Source organism: Plectropomus leopardus, chromosome 4, assembly GCF_008729295.1.
Source record: "Plectropomus leopardus isolate mb chromosome 4, YSFRI_Pleo_2.0, whole genome shotgun sequence".
Lineage (NCBI taxonomy): Eukaryota > Metazoa > Chordata > Actinopteri > Perciformes > Serranidae > Plectropomus > Plectropomus leopardus.
Window position 1 is genome coordinate 23,020,792 of NC_056466.1, and position 21,800 is coordinate 23,042,591.

General features: G+C 39.3%; 1 pseudogene; it reads left to right on the top strand.

The window, feature by feature from the left end:
* Positions 1–656: 656 nt before the first annotated feature.
* On the top strand, positions 657–21,316 carry LOC121941805 (annotated as a pseudogene).
* The last annotated feature ends 484 nt before the right edge of the window (positions 21,317–21,800 follow it).

The following is a 21,800-nucleotide window of genomic DNA, read 5'->3' on the forward strand; positions in this document are numbered from 1 at the left end:
GCTTGCTCAATCAAGTCTCTTCTCCTTTTACGAGTACCTCAGATTACAAAGTGACCTGTCCCAGATTAAAATTTCAGGCACAAAGAACACCAACAGTGGCATGTTTTCTCTATGTATGAAATCTCTCATCTTTCTTGGTAAGAAAACATTATTATTTTTTTTCCAGATTAGGATCTTCTGCTGGACTTCACACATAATGAGTGACCTATTGATTATCTTGACAGAAATCCAGCCCTGGATCAACCAAACATTTCAAAATTTTTCTGGACTCTGTTTGCCAGATCTGGTGTAATAAATCAATTAAAAAATTAATAAACTATCTTGATCCTTACCCTTTTTTTCACTGAGTGTTTGCAAATCCTGGCAAAACCTGGTCTTATTGTTGCTGCCATTACAGTTTTTCTCAAGTGCTCTGTAACAATTTCAAAACATTAGATACAATCATGTTCATTTATGAGGTGTAAAGGGCTCTGCCATAAACAAACCAATTATATATATATATATATATATATATGGTTGTGTGTGTGTGTGTGTGTGTGTGTGTGTGTGTGTGTGTGTGTGTGTGTGTGCGCGCGCGCGCTGCGTGCGTGTGTGCACGTGCGTGCGTGTGTGTGTGTGTGTGTAAAAGCAGAGCACTGCAGAGTGGGAGAGCAGATATGGGACCAAGCAGGAGGATGTGCAGGACTCAGCTCTGGCTTTTGGCCTTTCTGGTCCTTTGTTCTCTGACTTCTCTGGCTGATCAATCTCCAATGTAAGTCGATCTGCAGTTTTCTTTCTTGATTTTCTGCTCAAAGAGGTGGAGAAGGTTAAAGGGAAAAAGATGGAAGGAGAAAACTGTGTATGTGCTGCCAGTTGAGAAAAACTGTAATGGCAGCAGCAATAAAACCAAGTATTACCAGTATTTGCAAAAACGTAAAGAATTATTGATGCATGGTTAGGATTGAAGATGGACAGTATAAATTTAACTTGGACTTAGGTTAAAGTTGCATTTCACCTGTGTCTTACATAATGAGCAGCTCCAGTAAGTCACATGCTGTGGTCCTTCAAATGATTCCCGTAAACCGGCCTGACTTTTGTTTTGAATTTGCACAGGGATGCATTACACCAGACCCAGCAAACAGAGTCCTCAAAAATGATGAAATGTTTTGTTGATTCAGGGCTGGATCTTTGTCAAGATAATCAATAGATCACTCATTATGTGGTATATGTGCTGGAGCAGAAGATCCATATCTGCCAAAAAAAAATATTGTTTTGCCAATTAATTGAACCAAAACTGTAACCTATGCAAATAACAGCCGAGAAAATACTTATCAGCAAATCATTAAAAAAACAGCTTGTCAGTATTCCTGAGTTTGTAAGCAAGTTTCAGTACAGCCTAAACAGCACGTGGGTCTTTCTGTGCATTGACTTTTAATACTATTTTTCCCATTAATGTGCAGGAAGGTGATGTCTGCTCCCAACTTGTTGCGGGTAGGAACGCCTGTAAACATCTTTGTGGAGTGTCAAGACTGCACTGATGATAATGACATCGTAGTAGAAATCATCGTAGAGAACTATCCCACCAAAAGCAAAAGGCTGACTTCCACATCTGTGACCCTTACAAGTGCAAAAAAAATTCCAAGACTTCGGAGAAATCGTGGTAATGTAGAAATACTCAGATACATCTCACTGTTACTCGGTTTCATTGCCCCAATACTGTTTATAACTAATATAGTATTTTTAAAGCTGGAATTCATCACTTGTTGTTGTTTTTTTTCTACTATGACTACAAATTAGAGAATAATCAAACAAAAGTTTAAATTTAGCATTTATAAATGCACATGATATACCCTGTCCTGCTCCTCGCGCAGTGATTCTTGTGTCTCTTGGTCTTAGATTCCTGCTGGAGACTTCAGTCCAGATCCTAACAAAAAGCAGTATGTGTACCTGAAAGCTCGGTTCCCCGATGTAGAGCTGGAGAAACTCGTCTTACTGTCCTTCCAGTCCGGGTACATTTACATCCAGACCGACAAGACTCTCTACACACCCCCAACAGCATAGGTAAATTCAATACCATATCAGTGCTGAGAAACAGAACATCTGCTTTTGTAACACTTACCCTAATTATTGTTTTTTTAATTTAAGCTTTCTATCATAGGAAAAGTAAAACAGTCACATGACTGGAATGGATATTTCAACCTTCAAGCAGAAAAGTAATGTCTTTCTGTCAGTTTATTACAGGATGTTTGCAGTGACGCCCAGCATGGAGCCTGTAGAGAGGAATGTCACAACCCAAACTGATGCTACTATTGCCATTGAAATTATGGTATTGTATTATATCTTTTATATGCAATATAATTTCAGATCATTCTCAAACTTTCACCTTAAATTTGTATCATAGCTTAGCATGTTAGCATGCTCTCATCACAAATTAGCACAAAAGTACTCCTGAGGCTGATGGGAATGGTTTGCAAGTATTTAGATATAAGCTAAGATGTTTGGCAAATTTTTGACTTAATGACAGCACTAGACCAAGAAGTAAGGCCGTGAATGTTTCATGACAGTGCATTTATTGCTGTTCACTCCAAACTACAAATGTCCACGTCAGTGGTGCAAGTGGAAAAGTCATGAGATCACCGGAGTCATTCAGATTCCTCTGGGGGATCTGTAGAAAAATTTCATGTCAGTTAAAGTTGTCGAGGATGAAAGTCTTGGACCAACCGACTGATAAGCAGTCCTTGCACAGTATCAGTTTCCATCTTTAGTCTAACATTGCATCCACTCTAACTGATTTCAGTGGTGGATTTGATTTTCCCTGACCAATCACTGGAGACCTGAAACCGAGTAATTTAGTGTTGTGCAAAACTGACTAAATTCAGCTGACGGGTGTGACTTCTATGACTTCACACTTTTTCAGAGCGAAAGCTCTAATTTTTGTTTGCTGTTGCAGCTGTGTAGTCTGGCTTGCACTAATATTGTCACTCGCATCACTCGACATCACTGTCAGGTGTTTATATTTGAAATGATTTTGCATTGTTCTAGTGCTATTGGAGAAAAACAACCCACCATCACAAAGTTCGGATTTTAATTTAGTCTCCAAAATTTGCTCAAAGTGAGATCACATTCTGCTTTTCTTTACACTCTTTGAAAAGCATTTAAAAGTCTGTGGCTCAGGACTCACTGCCTGTGTCTGCACTGTGCAGCACTTGTCAATAAGCTGCTGTGGCTCACCTTTTATTTCTTGCTTGCCTTTCTTCTTTTCTATCTTATCGTCACAGGCTGCATCACTGCTGCTGTGCACATTATGATGTGATTTTTTTTTTAACATTTAATCAGCTGACAATTTTTCCTAACTTTTAGAATTTTTTCTTAACATTTAACTAACCATTTAAACATAGAAGTCACACCCGCACTGGTAATGTTGGCTTCCATTTGGTAATTGTCACCAATGCAGAGGTGGTGCCTTCCAATAAAGCGGCCCCTCCTGAGTGATATGACTGATAGTGACAGGCCACTGAGGTCAGTAGGCTCAGCCACTTTATGGCTGATGACTGATGACTTTCACAGCCAAGTATCATTTCAGTTTATCCGAAAAAGGTTGAAACATTTCTCGTATGCCAGTTATTATTTTTGGATAACTCTGTAAGTGGAAAACGTACGGTGTTTAAAGTAACACTACTAAAGGACCTATTTTAATTTTATTATTCAATCAATGTTTGCTGAATTTGTCCTCATTTCAGAGCCCGGATGGCATCATTTTACCACTTGATCCAGTGTCTCTGAAATCAGGGCTCCACTCCGGAAATTACCTACTTGCTGAAATTGTCAGGTTAGTATTTCTATTTTTTTTCCAGGACCTAATTTTAATTTAATAAATTTGCCTGTTTTAGTAGTGAATTTCCCTTTCTTGAATGCATAGGAGATTCAACTGTATTATATTAACAAGACTAAAAGTCCAAAGGCATGCTAGCATGGCAATGTTTAGCAGGTAACCTTAATGTTTACTTCACATCTTAGCTTAGCTTGCTAGCATGCTAACATTTACTAATTTGCACCAACAACAAAACAGGAGGCTGATGTCATTAGTATATTAGCTTGTATACCACTACACAAGCCAATTCGGTCTAAGACAGGCATGTCCAATGTCTGGCACAACATGTTGTGTGACTTTCAAAAGGTCCTATATGAGAACCTCTGGTCAAAACTGGTTAATGGAGATATGTCAGGGCTGCGCAAGGGGAACTAATGTGCTTTTTTAGACAGACGATAAACAAACAAGCAGTTACCTTGCAGCAGACATTTTCTGCAAGGTAGCAGGCATCACCGCAGCAAAGAAGTCTACAGTGAGGACTGTCACTTTCAAGAGCAGTGAAAAGTTTGTTTGTTTTTAGTACATTTTCAGTGAAAGATGCAACTGTTGCATTTGTATTTTTTGTGATTTCTGTTTTTGAATAACTCATTTGATGCAAGAAGCAGATGGCCCCCAAGTGTTTTCACATGATCCAATCTGGCCACCATTAACCCCTGTTCTAAGACATATTTTAACGTGTGTGTGTGTGTGTGTGTGTGTGTGTGTGTGTGTGTGTGTGTGTGTGTGTGTGTGTGTGTGTGTGTGTAGTTTCGGACTGTGGAAAATAGTGGCAAGGTTCCACAGCAAACCTCAGCTGAGCTACTTTGCAGAGTTTGAAGTCAAAGAATATGGTGAGTCAAAGCAGATGTCCTCTTTATCTCCTAATCTTATTTATTACTTACTGTATCACTTGACTTTACTTTCTGCCTGACTGGACACAATAAAATTCATTACATTTTTCAGTGCTGCCCAGTTTTGAGGTTAAACTGATGCTTGAGAGTCCCTTCTTCTACGTTGACAGCCAAGAGCTCACCGTTCAAGTCAAAGCAACGTATGTGAAGGTTTTTGTTTGATGGCATTACCAGGTTTGGTTGGTAGATTGATAAAGTAGAGGGGCTTTTTTTGTGTGGGGGGGGGGGGGGGGGGGGGGTCTGATGGTTTAGATGTCGGGGGGTTGTTTTGTTTTGTGTTTGTTTTGTTTTGTTTGTTTGGTTTGGTTTGTGTTTTTTTTTTTTTTGTTTTTTGCAGTTACATGTTACCCATAACCATTTTCTATTTTCTATATTTTGTTTTAGCTTATTGTGAAAAAAAACAAACTGTTCACTATCATTTATGGTTATAGGTATCTATTTGGCGAAGACGTAGATGGGATGGCCTACGGGGTATTTGGAGTTATGCATGGTGGTCAGAAAAAGAGCTTGCCCAGCTCTCTCTCCAGAGAGTGCCAGTTAGTACCCACATATTTGCTTTATCATTGTTTGGCTATCAGAAGAAGAAAAGGACAAACCTCAGCTTGCTGTACAGCTTGACTGTTATCAGTGCTGCAAAATCTGCAAGTAAATTTACTACCTAGCAACTGTCCAATTATTTTATTTCAAGATGCAATTTTTTTATTTTATGTCATATTAGATAAAGGAAGGTGAAGGGGGTTTGACACTAAAGAAAGAGCACATCACACAGACCTTCCCAAACATTAATGACCTGGTGGGAGGTTCCATATACGTAGCTGCTGGTGTGATGACAGAGAGCGGTAAGAAAGAGGGACTGTATGTGTGTAAGTGCCTGTGTGTGTGCTTTTACTTGCTGCATTTTTGACATTTTGGGCCAGTTCTCATTTCTTCAAAGGCCAGTTTGAAGGTTAAGATTTGGTTTTAAGGGTCAGAGTAGAATTAGTTTAGGTTAGGGTTGGGCGTTTTGCTACGATTGTTAAGGTTAGAGTTAGGGACAACAGAATGCATTGTATCAATAAGGGTCCTCACATCGCTAGAAGTACAAGATTGTGCATGCATGTGTGTGTGTGTGTGTGTGCGTTTGGTACACTACTTAAATGGCTCTTAACACTACATTTTGATTTGCATTTATGATGAATACAACTTGATATACACATGAATTATTATCATGTTGATAGTGTATCCCAACACAAAGCAACTTTTAGGTAATTTTGTGTTGTTTGTTAGTCGACATATGTAAATGACAATGAGGCACCTCCACAATACAAAGTTGATGAAGAGCGATGGATTGCCCCCTCTCTCTCCCTCAAAGTGGGCATGATTCAAATGTAGTCTGCCTATATGTAAATTAAATGAACCGTTTCTTTGATTGTGTAATTATAAATCCGTTTAACAAGACCAGGGGGAGGAGAAAGTGAGAATGTTTGTACTTTAATAATTAATGTGTGTACTGTATCTTCATACAGGTAGTGAAATGGTGGAGGCAGAGTTGAGAGGTATCAAGATCGTCAAATCACCTTATACCATCCACTTCACTAGAACGCCCAAATTTTTCAAACCAGGAATGTCCTTTGATGTTGTGGTAAAGTACACACAAGTTTAACATGTCATTGAAGTTAGTTCTCTCCACAGTCCTCCATACAGGACGATATCAGATACATTTTTAATAACTTATAATTTCTTTCTTTTGATTTGTGTGGTAAGTTTTCCAGATGGTTTTCATCTCCTTTCAAACTGTATATTAAAAAAAAAAACTATTTATGATTACAGACGATTAACAGTATTTCCATAATAGTATTAGGTTGTCGATAAACTTGTTTCCATTAGTTAGGATGTTTCCTGACTGTTTCTTTGATGGCAGACTGAAGTTGTGAATCCTGATGGCTCTCCAGTACAAGGTGTTTTAGTGGAGGTGGATCCGGGTGAGGTGCAGGGCCGCACTGCAGTGAATGGCATGGCGAGGCTTTCGATTAATACAGAGGAAAATTCTGAACCACTGATAGTGACAGTAAGTTGCTGTGGATTGTACAACATTTATTTATTCATTTATATTCTCTGTTTAAGTATAGTCTGCAAATGTAGGCAGTTAATATTGAAAGTTTAATTATTAGGGGTAAAGGGCCAAATCAGAAGCTAGGGGTAGAGGTAGAAATAAGAAATGGGGCTATGTGTAGGCACAGTTGAGCTAGGCCGTAGATAGCAACTTCACATGTTCATCTCTCCATGCAACTGTGTATGTATGCTTACCTGTGTGTTCAATTGTAGGCAAAGACCAAGGATCCAAAAATTTCATCTGAAAGACAAGCATCGGCCAACATGACAGCTATCCCATATAGCACTAACAGCAACAGTTACCTCCACATAGGTACGAACTGAAATAATATCAGATAGATAATGATGGTTTTGGCATTGGCAGTGCAGCCAAACTCCCACAAAAGGTTTCGTTTGTATCTAGCATTTTATGTCTGTTCATTTATTATTGCTAATTGGACTGTTGTTATTGCAGGTGTGGATACAGCTGAAGTAAAATTGGGAGAAAAAACCTGAAAATCAGCCTCAACCTCAAAAGGGAGGAAAGTTCAGAAAAAGACATCACAGTGCTGGTGAGGGATGCTTTACACCCTTGTGTGTTCGTGCGTGTGTGTGTTTGTGCACATGTTTGAGTGGGGTTTTTTTTTTTGCTTTTTACAACCTGTGTAGTTCAGCATGTGTGATTTTTGGATAAGTACTTTTCTGTGTCTCTAGATCCTGAGCAGAGGTCAGCTGGTGAAATACGACCGTTACAGGACAAAGGGTCAAGTGCTGATATCCAAGATAGTCACCATTACCAAACACATGCTGCCATCATTCCGCATAATAGCCTATTACCATGCAAATGATAATGAAGTGGTATCAGACTCTGTTTGGGTGGATGCAGAGGATTCCTGCATGGGCTCGGTGAGACGCATAACACAAATGTAGAGTTTAAGTGGGTAAACAATACACCCACACACAAACTGACTATGTCAATTTTATTTCTCATAAATTCAAGTTTGCTTCCTCCTTTAGTTGAAGCTGGAACCAGCTCAGCCCCAGTCAACATATCTGCCTCGCAACACGTTTCGTCTGAAGGTCACAGGAGATCCTGGAGCCACAGTTGGACTGGTGGCAGTTGACAAAGGTGTCTTGGTCCTAAACAATGAGCACCAGCTTAACCAGAAAAAGGCAATTTCTTATATATTCTTTATCTTTGAATTTGTTTTTCTTTCAAGAAGCTCACATACTTCCACTTGCATGTAGTTATAAAGTAAGTAGGTAAGTTTGTGGTTTTAAATACTTTCCAGAATAAGTTTGTAGAAAATGTTTCTAATGTCATATATGCTAAATGACATGCTCACCTCTCATTAACCCATGGGCACACACACATCTGTGGCCATGGACCTGCAAGGCAAGGCACACGTAACGATCGTGAACCAGTTTGGGGTTCAGTGTTTGGCTCAGAAATGCTTCAAACATATAAACACGTGGAAGAGCAGAGGGCCATCCTTAGGAGAACATGCTCTTCTTTTACATACTATGACATCATGCTAAACCTTATTTGCCTCTATTACTGAGTGTGTGAATGACTTCCACCCTTCTCAGGTGTGGGACATGGTGGAGACGTATGACACAGGCTGCACACCAGGTGGAGGGAAGGATGGTATGGGTGTGTTCTACGATGCTGGGATTTTGTTTGTGACCAACACTGCTTCTGGGACTCCCTACAGAGAAGGTGAAAATATTTAACTCTCCACTTGAATTCTTCTTTTTTTCCTTTTTTTTATTGTAACTATCTACAGTTTTAGAGCCCCCTGAATGGCATTACTTAATATAAAATAGTGTAATTAAGTCAAAGTTTGGTCTGGTTTGCCAAGGTCTGGTTTACGTAAGTACCGTAAAATGACTCACATGGTATCCAGCACCAGTCTACCATGGGAAGTCCCCGCAGTCTGGTGCCTTTAGAGTAGACTGCTCAGGACCGCTTTCCTCTTTACACCCGTCAGTGCATTGGTCATGGCGTTCCAAAATATGTGGGTGAAGCATAAATCACTGGCCCATCATTATGTGGGATATGTACAAAGTTTGGTGTCAAACAAGCAAAAACTGCCCTGGACATGCCCCTCTTTAGGCTCAAGAGGCTTTAATATTGTACCAAGTAAATAAAAATGATGAGATGTGTGTATGGACCTGGGGTTTGCATATTTACATCATGTCATACATGGTCTGTGTTGAATTTACAGATTTGAAATGCGCAGTCCTAAGCAGGAGAAAACGAGCCACCGCTCTAATCGACGTCACGACCAGTTTAGGTAAGTAAGAATCAGGCGCGTTGTGGCTGCTGCTTAGCTGCAGCACATCTAGAGAAACGGAGCCTCTCCAATATTTTACAAGTGACACATGCAGTTTTTAAGCAAAAACAGACAATGAAATTCATCTTTTGATAATCATATTGACTCAACACCACCTTTTACTACAGTTTCAATGTCTCTGTCACAGACATGAGGAAATACAAATATATCTGTCTGACTCAATCTCTCTTGTTTCTGTTTCAAAATAAAACTCTCCGCAACAACCTTTTCTTTCCAGCTAGTAAATATGAAGACCAACTTCAACGTGACTGTTGTTTGGATGGCATAAGGGAAACCCCAGTTTCATACACCTGTGAGAGGCGCAGCGAATACATCAATGATGGTGCATCCTGTGTGGAGGCCTTCCTGTACTGTTGCAAGCAGATGGAAATTCAGCGAGCTGAGATGAAGGAAGATAGCCTCCGACTAGCTCGCAGTAAGAGACGGGGATAAGGGATGGGATGAAGACCCGGGTGGTTATTCTTGGTCGTACTGGTAGTTAGAAAACAATCAAAATATTAATATTTTCAATGATGCCTTAGGTGAGGAGGATGACAGTTACATGGACAGCAAGGAAATAGTTTCTCGCACCAAATTCCCTGAGAGTTGGCTCTGGTACGATATCACCCTGCCTCCTTGCCCTGACAGTAAACCTTACTGGTGAGTCAACTGAAGCTTGCTCAGAAAAAAAATATTAACTAACTTAGTATACTATAACTTTTGCACCTCAAAGTATTTTTCTTTTTCAGTGACACCACATCAATCACAAGAAATGTTCCTTTGCAAGACTCAATCACAACCTGGCAGATAACTGGCATCAGCTTGTCAAGAACTCTCGGTGAGGATTCAGGGACTAAAATCTGTCTTGTGTTTTAGTTGTTCTGCTAACCTAAAAACCAGGAGCTTACCCTGCATTTTACAGTTTCTCTGTTTCCTTATCATCTGTTTGTCATCTGTTTATCTGTTTCCTCAACTACCCCTAATTTCTTCCTCCCTTGTTTTTTGAAGGTATCTGTGTGGCCGAGCCATTAGAAGTAATTGTCCGGAAGAATTTTTTTATTGATCTTCGGCTGCCGTACTCCGCTGTCCGTGGAGAGCAGCTCGAAGTTAAAGCCGTCCTCCACAACTATAGCCCCAACCCTGCCACTGTAAGTCTGATTCATTTGAGTTAGCCATATTTTTCATGAACCAGTCCGTGGCCAAGACACCAAGAGGGTGACGGCCGAATGCCGAACTCGAGGCTTCACAATGGTAGTCCACAAACCGCTGGGTGATTTCACAGTAGCTGCGTCCATTATTAACATAGTCTATGATAAAACAACAAATTTCCATCCCAACTTATCAAATACAGCTGCTTTGTCAGTGGAATTTCACTTCTAAATATGTTGCGCTAAGTACTGTCCTGCAACTGGCATTTACATTCCAGGATGGTTTGTCAATTTACGCTTTTTATATGCGTTGAGTCTTTTCAAAATACACCTCAGTTTTCACAGGAAATGTACAGTTTTTGCTCGTTTCATGCAGTCTTTCTCAGAATACACTTACAATGTAGCTAAAAAACTTCCACTTTACATTTATTTCCTTGTGCAACAAAAGAATGTGGTTAGGTTTAGAATAAAACATCAGGGTTTGGCCTGACATTCGCAAACAGTGGGCTCGTGGATGGAGGTCCTGGGTTTATTGGACTTGTCCATCCCCACTCCCATTAACCCTTTGGGTACTTTTCATCTCTAGTTGGCTGTGGCAAATGGTAACGCTGATGTGTATCATACCGCCTCAAAGGGTGCCTTTCTGCATCGGTGTGTGACGTTAACATCGCTGTCAAAGCAGTGGTATTGATGAGTTGGGAGTGAGAAGGGGCTGCGTTTTACCATCATAAAGTCTCTGTGTCTTGCTCCTAAGTAGGAAATGTAATGGAGCTCTTTGCATGTCTTTGTCCAGGTGCCCGTTGTCTCATAATCCACCTATGGTGCTTGATCAGCTTGTATCAACTAAAACTAACCTCCTTCTGCATCTATCTTTTTTTCAAGGTTCGTGTGGATCTGATGGAGGAGAAACATGTTTGCAGTGCTGCTTCTAAGCGTGGGAAGTATCGCAAGGAGGTTAAAGTTGGGCCCCATACTACAGAATCTGTACCCTTCATTGTTATTCCCACGAAGGAAGGACAATACCCCATTGAAGTCAAAGCAGCTGTTAAAGACGTAGATGTCAGTGATGGAGTCAAGAAGATGCTGGAGGTGGTGGTAAGAGGACCACTTCATGTAGTGCCTTTCCTCCATAGTCCAAAAAAAATATGGTTGTGCTGTATTTTTTCCTTTCTTCCTCATCTCCCTCCTTTTGACTTAACCCTGGTGAAATAGATGTAAGTGAAGACAAACTGTCCTTTCAAACTCTGTATCCTACCTTATTGGCTTAGCTACACCTATGTTTGAGCAATCCAATGAAATCCTGGCATTTTGATCGGATCCCTCCTGTAAATATTCTTTATGCCCTATTGTGCAATACATACTTTCCTTAAGGTCTAACAAATAAGCTGCATGCATGCATTTTTTTCTTCCCTATTTTTTTTCGAGGGGGGTTGTGGACTAAAACCATGAGTGAATCATGTAACGCAGTGCATGAACAAAGGGCCTCTTGTCTATTTAATGAATCAAGAATGATTTTGAATTTAAGATTGATTCTGAATTGACCTGCGATGCTTCTGATTCAGAGAATTATATTCAAATCCAATCCTGAGATTCTCAAAGATTTTGTCATCCACCAGTTTAAAGAGTTTAGTTGGAGAAAAAGTTGTGTTTACTGATGTTTGACTGAACTGTGTTGTTTTTACAGCCCGAAGGCTTATTGATAAAATCTCCTCAGATTGTACCTCTGGATCCTATGAAAAAGGGTGTAGGTGAGTTCACTATTTAAGCAGCTAAACTGTTGGGAAACGAAATTGAATACTTTAGTAATATGTTCCATAACATTTTTATTTACTGGCCAATAAGTACATATTAGTATTACCAGAAATTGTAACACTGCAATTAATTACATTAAAAATGAATTGACAGCTGGGTGGATAATGGCCACCAGGGTAAACAACAAAAGTGTATGCAGTTTTGTTCACACAACATTGGGTATCTGTCTAATCTGTGTAATTAATGGCCTGTTCATTAAAAAGTTATTATATTATATTTAATTATTTGTGAATTAATCTTAAAACTTTTAAACACTTTCTACCTTTCAGGTGGTAAACAACAGGAAATTCTCAACAGTGGAATTCCCAAGACAGATCTTGTTCCAAACTCACCTTCTAGCACACAGATCTCTGTGACAGGTAACGCATGTTACTGCATTGTATGTGGTAAAGTGCCTGCAGTATTACCTCTGCATTAGTGTAAATTGTTAATGTTGCAGGAGACATACATTCTCTTGGCGGTAAAACATGACCTCTCTTGTTGTGGAAATGTTTGCAGGCAAAGAGGAAATGGAAACATTGAATTGAAGAATGACATTAGTGGGAAATCAATGGAAAGTTTGATCCTCCAGCCCTCAGGCTGTGGAGAGGAGAACATGATCCACATGACCCTACCTGTTATTGCAACCACATATTTGGACAAAACCAATCAATGGGAACCTGCAAACGTTGAAAGACGTGGCGAAGCCCTCCGATACATCAGGACAGGTGGGCTCAAACAAATGCATTTATTAGCCCAGATACCAGGGGCCGTATTCACAAAGCTTCCCCAGTGCAAAGAGCTGTATCTAATGACAAAATAACATAAACATTCTCAGAATTATGATGTTTTCCAAGACTTTACCCACAAAGTTAAGACAGGGTCCTTGCAAAGATAAAAGTTATTCACAAAGCATTTTAGCCCTTAAGAGAGCTCCTAAGGTGAAAAACTGTTAAGAGTAGAGAGGGGGACTTTAGAGAGGCTTAATAGTATATATATATATATATATATATATATATATATATATATATATATATATTATTATCCTAACACTTGGGTGACAGGGAGTAAATAAAATGCCACAGATTAAATTGTGCAGGGATAATTTAATTTTTGTGGTCAATCTAATTGGATCTTTCACCCAACACAATAACAGTAACCCACCAGAAATAAAATGATCAAAACACAAAGATATTTGGCAGATGAAAAAATGCAACACTGCGGCAGACATCAGCCATCAAACTGGTGTCTGTCTGTCTCAAGCCTCCATCAGCAGAATAATCACACAAACAATGGCAGCACATTGTGACGCACTTCATTTCATCTTTACGGGGTGTCCACACCTTGCAGGATCACAAAAAGGAATATTTGCTTTTACCACTGACATCTGTTAAAATAATGTGTCACACTTAGCAACAGGGTAAACTACATGTCCTTACTATGATAAAGGTTCCTGTCCCTTTCTTGCTCAGAGTTGCTCTGAGAATTTCCCTGAATCACTCCTAAGCTAGGAATCCTTGCTATAAAATTCAAATCAGAAGCTCTCTGAGAGTATTCGCAGAATGTTTGTGATACGGCCCCAAAAATTGTATTTAAAGCACTTGTATGTAAGAAAATTGGTTTACTGGCTTTGGCAGAAGTGGTTAAAAAGACTTGAGGTAGACAACAATATAAACCACCTGAACTCAAACTAGCCTCCAATAGACTAGAGTTAAGGAAAGAGTTGATTGGGTGTTGGTTTTATCTAGGTTACCGGAATCAGCTTGGCTACCGTAAAAGGGATGGGTCTTATGCTGCAAATGTTGATCACCAAGGCAGCACCTGGTGAGGCTTGACATGCATGAACTCATAAATGATAGCACATCCTCCTTTAACCTAGATTCTGACTATGTGAAGAGTGATGTTTTCCCTGGTCAAATGAATGAAACTAACTCTCCTCTCCTTTCCAAGGCTGACAGCTTATGTTGTTAAGGTGTTTTCCATTGCCAACCAACTGGTAGCAGTGACAAGCCAAGACATCTGTGAGGCTGTTAAGTTTCTGATTCTCAACATGCAGCAATCGGATGGCTTGTTTAGAGAAGTTGGAGAGGTGTCCCACGGAGCAATGATTGTGCGTGCACTGCTTTCAGCGACAGCAGATGTCAACGCTAGCTATCATCTATGAATAAACAGATGTTAAATACTGATGATACTGATAATATGCTTGTTTTTGTGTGTGTGCATGTGTAGGGTGATGTGAGCGGGGTAGATTCAGATGCCTCCTTGACTGCCTTCTGCCTCATTGCCATGCAGGAGACCCGCACACTTTGTGCTGCCACTGTTAATGTGAGTACTTCATGTGCATATGGTTTAATGACATGGCACTGAACCATCTTGGTTCAGTAGAGTAGCAGTTTAAGCCATGGACTGTGAAGTGAAGCCAAAATATCTCAATCGCCCCCTGGTGACTGGCTGCAACATAAGTTATATTTTTCCAACCTCCATGTTAGTGGATGGGACACGGGCCAAACCAAAAACTCTTAGGACTTGTGTGATAAAATTTTCCCAAAGATGGCTTATTTAATTTTACATAGTTCATTTTTTTTGCTAAATTTGGTTTTAATTTGTTATTTAATGCAATAAAAAGGGGATCTGACAACATGACAGCTGTGCCAATCGGTGTGCTTGTGTTGAATAGTGCTGCTCGCAATTGCTTGGGCAGCCTTATGAGTGGGAACTTGATATCACATAGATTGCTACTGTGTTGACTCTGGCTCCAAATGACGTCACCAGCACAAGATAGCAGCAGTTGTGTTTGCTTCATTTTTCTACAGTGGGAGTAGGTGGAGATGCATCGTCTATCTATATATACCATGTATGGTTTAAATGCACATAATGTACAAATCAGTATTTAAGGAATAAGTGGGTCCTATAAGCAGCAACACTTTCTTTAACAGATTACAGTAAATACAGCATTTGTCGATTATCCCCTAACCCCACGCATGTTCCTTCTCAGAGCCTTCTACTTGATCTGATTAAAGTTTAAGGCATATTTAAGTGTTGTTTTCATGGGAGAGGACTGAATCTCACCATTCTTACTTTCTTGTCTGTTCCCTTTGCCTAGAATCTGCAAGGCAGTATAGACAAAGCAGCAGCCTACCTGGAGAAACGCCTGCCCACCCTTATAAACCCATATTCTGTTGCTATGACATCATATGCCCTGGCTAATGAAAACAAACTGAACCGGGAAATCCTCTTCAAGTTTGCTTCCCCAGGTGATTTCATACAATATTTACATGCATATTCACAAAAAATGTAGATGAATGGTAATGTTAAAGAAAAATCAGTACATATCTTGGCTTTTCATCAGTATACAGGATTGTAAAGCATTTGCATTTGTATTTGATTTCCTCAGATTTGTCCCATTGGCCATCACCTAGGGGACGTGTTTATGTACTGGAGGCCACAGCTTACGCTCTTCTGGCTCTGGTCAAGGACAAGGTCAGCATGTCCCACTGATCTGTGTATATGTGTCAGCTGAACATCATGCTATAATAATAATAATAATAATTTAATAGTAATCTGTCATGATACCACACTAAAGGGTGAAAGGTTGGTGAAGAAATGCATTGTTCTGACTGCAAAGCCTCTGAGCTTTTACTGCTGACCATTTTCCAAGGAACATCATCAGTTACATGTATATCATCAGTTACATGTATATGGATGACCAAAAGGCACATTTCTTTCCCTTCCAGGAAGTACATTGTGAAAATCCAAATGCAGAGACTGATAACTTTTTTTTTTTAAGTAAAGCAAAGCATCACCGAGAAATACATAAACATTTGTTAAAAGCAGAAATTGCAGTCAGGTCCAGAAATCTAAAGCTGCTTTTACACTACCTGTTCAGGGTAGGAATATCCACCCATTATGCCACCTCGCTATTCTGTATATAATGTACAGTGGGAGACCCAGGGGACTGAGTTGTCTTGTCTTTAAGCCGGCATCGGAGTACCAAGACGGTGTCTGTATAAACATGACAGGATGCAGGGCAGGATGATGGACAGGACAGGTGTGAGATTTCGACAATGTGTTATGCGTACGACCCAACACAGGGAGATTTGAAAAGCAGCAGGGTGAAGAACAGCCATAAATGTCAGAAAATAGAGAAATGAGGTCCAGGAACTCCCTCCCCTCAGAGCAAGAGCAGAGGGCGAGATCAGCAGCCATGTAACAGAGAAGGTAAATGGTTACCATTGCCATGGTATTCCATTGTTATTGTTTATGTAGAAAGCGCTGATGCTTATGTATGTCACACTAGAGCCAACGCTGTTGTGTTACATGACATGCTCATCATGGCTCTTTTGATTGCTGGATGCAGTTCATAATTACACACTGGAGCAACATGACGCCACAGTCATTTGGGTCTGTGTAAAAGTACAAAGGAGGCATAAAGAAGTGACTTTGTAGAAGCTCTGTAGCACAATCTCTGTGTAAAGGTAGCATTAAGGTGTGCATGGGAAGCTGGTATGGACTAATGTGTAACAGTAAATTACCAAAATTCTGCTTCTGTTATATAATGGCTGCGGCAAAATGTTCTTTAAACCCTTGTCTCCAACCCTTCTGTTAATAAAGGCCTATGAAGAAGCCAAGCCTGTTGTGAAATGGTTCAACAAACAGCGGAGAATTAATGGAGGCTATGGATCAACTCAGGTAACACAGACCTTTCATTCTCTCAGTATCCATCCATCCATCCACATTAGCTTTCTCTTGCTCCTTTTTGCACTGGGTCAATTGTATGCTGGGGTCAAACCATTGATCAGTTTTTCTTCTCTCCCTCATTCTTTTTTTTTTTTTCTCAGGCTACTTTAATAGTGTATCAGGCTGTAGCAGAGTACTGGACCAGTGCTACAGAACCAGACTATGACCTGAATATTGACATCTTGTTGCCGGGCAGGTCAAGGCCAGTAAAGTACAATCTCAACAGGAACAACCACTACGGCACAAGATCATCTAAAGTGAGGACACACACAAACAAACAGTGGCTAATTAAAATCAGCATTCTTATAGTTTTCTGTGTGCGTGTGTGCGTGTGTGTGTGTGTGTGTGTGTGTGTGTGTGTGTGTTTGTTTGTTTGTTTGTTTTCCCACAGATCAGTGATATAAACCGTAATGTGGAAGTGATTGCCACAGGCACAGGAGAAGCAACACTGATGGTCAGTGAAATAAATAAGTTCTAAATTTGATCATCTGTTAGATATTGGTGTGTCCTCTTTGAATCTCAGATGAAAACAAAGCCATTTATTTAACCATGTGTGGACAATGCTATAAGACTGTAAAGTTATTGGTGTATCACAGTGCATTTGATGTCTATGTTACAGATGGTGTCGCTGTATTACGCTCTGCCTAAAGAAAGGGAGAGTGACTGTCAGAAGTTTAACTTGTCAGTGCAGCTTTCTCCAGGTAATTCGGTGCGCTCTGTCACTTCCGGTTTATTTGATCTGTCTCTTTGCTTGTATGTATGTATTTTGTATTGATGTCTGATGTCTGTCCATCCTTATACAAAATCATTTGATGAGTAAAATATTTATTCTCAACTTATGTTTTGTTCCTCCAGAGAAAATGGATGAGAATGAGAAGATATACAGACTGAAAATAGAAGTTTTGTAAGTACATTGAAAAATTCATACAAATTAACATGATATTTAAAAGGCTGACTGGTTTCTTTACTATCCACTCGTAAAATTACAACTTTTTTGCTCCCACCCATTAGTTAATTTTTGGTTACCTTAAAACAATAGACAAAAAATGTTGCAGACATCATGGTAGCTTTTTTTCAACAGTAGTGTAATTTGCTTTAAACTCATTTGAAAATAACTGTAGTTAAAAAAAAAAAAACATTTTATAGCTGGTCTGGAGCTTTTTCTTGTGTCACACACTTTTCCTCAGCAGTTATTATATTAAATACCAGTTTCTCTGGGCATTTTAACAAGTGTTTTTACAAATTAAAGTGCATTCTTGACCTTCAGAACAGCAGTTGATAAAACAGTCCCACCACAAGGTCAATGATAAAATGACAAAAGCTTTAAATGAATAAGTCCTTCCTTATTTTAATTATTCTGTCTATTTTCTGCCCAGGTATAAGGACAGGAATAGCGATGCATCAATGACAGTCTTGGATATTGGCATGCTAACGGGTTTCACCCCTAACACAAATGATCTGAGCTTAGTAAGACACACACACACACACACACACACACACACACACACAGAGGTCCCTGTTTTTGAGTTGTAACAAAAAAATTAGGTGATTTAATGTTTGGACATGTGTTTGTAGTTAGCCAAAGGACGTGCCCGCACTATTGCAAAATATTCAGTAAACCCCAGCCAGTCAGAAAGAAGCTCACTCATCATCCACCTGGACAAGGTAACACATCAGTGATTCCTACCTCTATACTTTTTTCTCTCTGCCTTGTATTTTTTTAATTTTTTTTTTCAATCTCTATCTTACCTTTGTTCAAAGGTTTCTCATACACGACCAGAGGAGATCAGCTTTAGGATAAATCAGAAGCTGAAAGTGGGCATCTTACAACCAGCTGCTGTGTCTGTCTATGAGTTCAACCATGAACATAGTAACAGTGAGTCTCAGAGACACCCAGCAACATATGCTGCATTGATAAACAAACACACCTGTTCTGCCACTTTTGATCTTAAAGAGTTATTATTTGATGCCAGGAGATTTCAGTGTACAATGCAGGATGGATACTAATGTAATTTCACATTCTTTGGACAGTTCTTTAAACTGTTTATATTTTCATAGTGCTACGATCCGCATATTAGCACAAAATATCTTGCAAATGTTTTTTTCCCCATTGCAGAATCTCGATGTGTGAAGTTCTACCATCCAGAGAGGAGAGGTGGTGAGCTACTGCGGCTCTGTAAAAATGATGAATGCACATGTGCAGAAGGTAAACAGGATGACACCTAAGATGTCATGTAGCATAAATGGTTGTAATGTTATCATTACAATTTTCTGTCAGAGGCAACAAGCACCTGCAGGATCCTGTAAGATCGGAGCAGCAGTCTAGCTAAAGAATAACCCACTACCATTCTTAAACTGTGACTTAGAAAGAGCATCACTCATCCAAACACATAGAGGTGTTATTATTTAACCTGGCCATAGGTCCAATTCTTTTGTTAATAATGTCAACTCAAGGTTACAATTTCATTATTTTGTTATCTTGAGATGATGTCATTAAAAAAAAATTGCAAGCAAAGCCGTAGATCATAGAGAAGTGTTAGCCCTAACCCAACCCCTGAGCCTAACGCGAGATCAGAGTAATTTATTTCATTATCTCATAATAATTCTCAGGAAAACAAAAAGGCGATCTCAAATTGAGATAATTATTGCGAAAACAGCTTTTGGGATTTTTTGAGATTACTGGATAATTATTTAAAAAAAGAGCGTCTGGGTTATTTGATCACACATGATTTTAGTCCTCTGTCAGCTAGTCTTCTATTGATATGACGATAACTGATCTGAATATTAAAAAAGAAAGACACAATGCAATTTCTGTGTTCAGTGGTAGACCTTGTTTTAAGCACTGAAGCGCCAGAATATGGGGGACTACAAGACTTTTTGTCCCCTTTTTTCTGCCAAATGCATTTTTGGTCATTTCATGGCCAGACTCTTGGCACACTCTGTAGCACATTTGAGCATGGGGTGCATTTGAGACTCTGGCTCATCAAATTCGCTACTTTTACCCCCTTTAATCACTGAGATTTCCCCTTTATGACGCACTGACAGTTTGGGTCTCCTGTAGAGTTTTTTTAATAGAGGAATCGTATTGTTGTCTCCAACTTGAGATGGATTTTATTTTTAAACTTTAGTTTTGAACTTGAAGAATCTCTGTCTTACCTATTGCTCATCATAGTCACTGAAAAAATGAAAAAATTAATTCTCAATTTTTAAATAATAGTGTTTAAAAAAGTATTGCAATAACAGCTGTTCTTAGCTTCTGTAGTATTTACTTTGTGCCTATTGTATATTTCCAGAGAACTGCGCCGTACAGAAGAGAGGCGTTGTCAGCGATGTGGAGCGCACAGCTAAGACCTGTGAAACTAAAGTGAACAATAAAATAGATTTTGGTAAGAGTTTTGAGTATTTTTTTTTTATGTGTGAGTGAGAAATTCCAAGAACAAGTAACCAAAGGAGCAAGTGAGCTAATAGTTTGCAACTTGTCTGTCCTCAGTGTACAAAGTGAGAGTGGAAGATTTTATAGACAGCTTTTCCACCGATACCTACACAGTGCGGATACTGGAAGTCATTAAAGAAGGTGGGAATATTTTTCTTTTTATGCCTTGAACTGTTTAAATTCCTAAAATGTTTGCTTTCTCCAAATGCTTTCCCTAAAGTACCTCAAAATTAAAAAAAAAAAAAATCGTCTTGGAAATCCACTGCAAAGCGGCAGCCTTTGACAATTTGGAAAGTGTACATGTTATAAAATCAGGCCATCAGTTTTTGCATTAAACATGGCCTCTCATATGGATGTAATAAAGTGTAGTTTTCCATAAGTGTGTTCTCTCTATTCTCCTACATTTTAATCACAGGAAATGATGACGTGGGCCCTCTGGATAAACTACGCACATTCCTCAGTTATCGGCACTGCAGATCAGCTGTAGATCTGAGAGTAGGCAAAACCTACCTTATCATGGGCGCATCCACTGATATTTACACAGACAAACAGAGTCAATCGTAAGTTTGTTTTTGTCTGTGTATGTCTGGTGTGTTTGTTCCCTTAATAATACTGTCAGCATTTAAACATTTTATGTGTGTCCCTGTTTTGTGTTGCTAAATGATGTTCTGGCATGCAAATCAAGCTTGTATACCTTTGTTGGATTATGTGTTATCGTTTGGGAGTAATTGTTATATTTCTTATTATATTTTTGTGACAGAGAAACACAGCTTTTTACTTGCCATGATTTTTTGGTCATCCCTTTTTGATTCATTCAAACAAGTTAGCAGGTTAAATGGAGACCCAATGTGTTTTTCCACTTTCCTCAGGTACAATTACGCGCTCAGTGAGAGAAACTGGATCGAGTACTGGCCCACAGCTGCAGAGTGTAAAACAAATTTACACAAGCTTATCTGTGCTGGCCTGCAGGAGATGGCCCAGAAGTACGCAAGAGAGGGATGTCAGCATTAGTGGCACTGAGATTAATAAACTGTTCCATTAAAATTATTTTTTTATTTGCATCATTCTGTAATGTTTAAAATGACCATCTGCAAAAAACACTGGAAACACCTATGGAGTATCAATAAAATACAAGTTTCGTATAGCATCTAAATAAGAAGAAGGAAGCCAAAAGGTTGGGATATAAAAGAGTAAGAAATCTATGAGGTAAAATACACAATAAGCACCGGCTAATAATTAGGGGATGCAGTATTATAAACAACAAAACAGTAACAAAACTAGAATTACTGTCTGGTTGTATCATTCAAGTACCTGTGAAGGTGCAGTAAGTATTAACATCCATGTCTGCGATAACATGGATGCTCACACATCTTCCCCTGGTAGTGACAAAGTTTTTGCAGAGCATTATGATGTCACATTGAAGTTGACCTTTGACATTTTGGATATAAAATGTCACCACTTCATCATATATACTTTTAGGCAGTTCTGTGAAATTGTGTCTGAAATAACATATATTTATGGCTAACAACATGTTTTGTGAGCTCA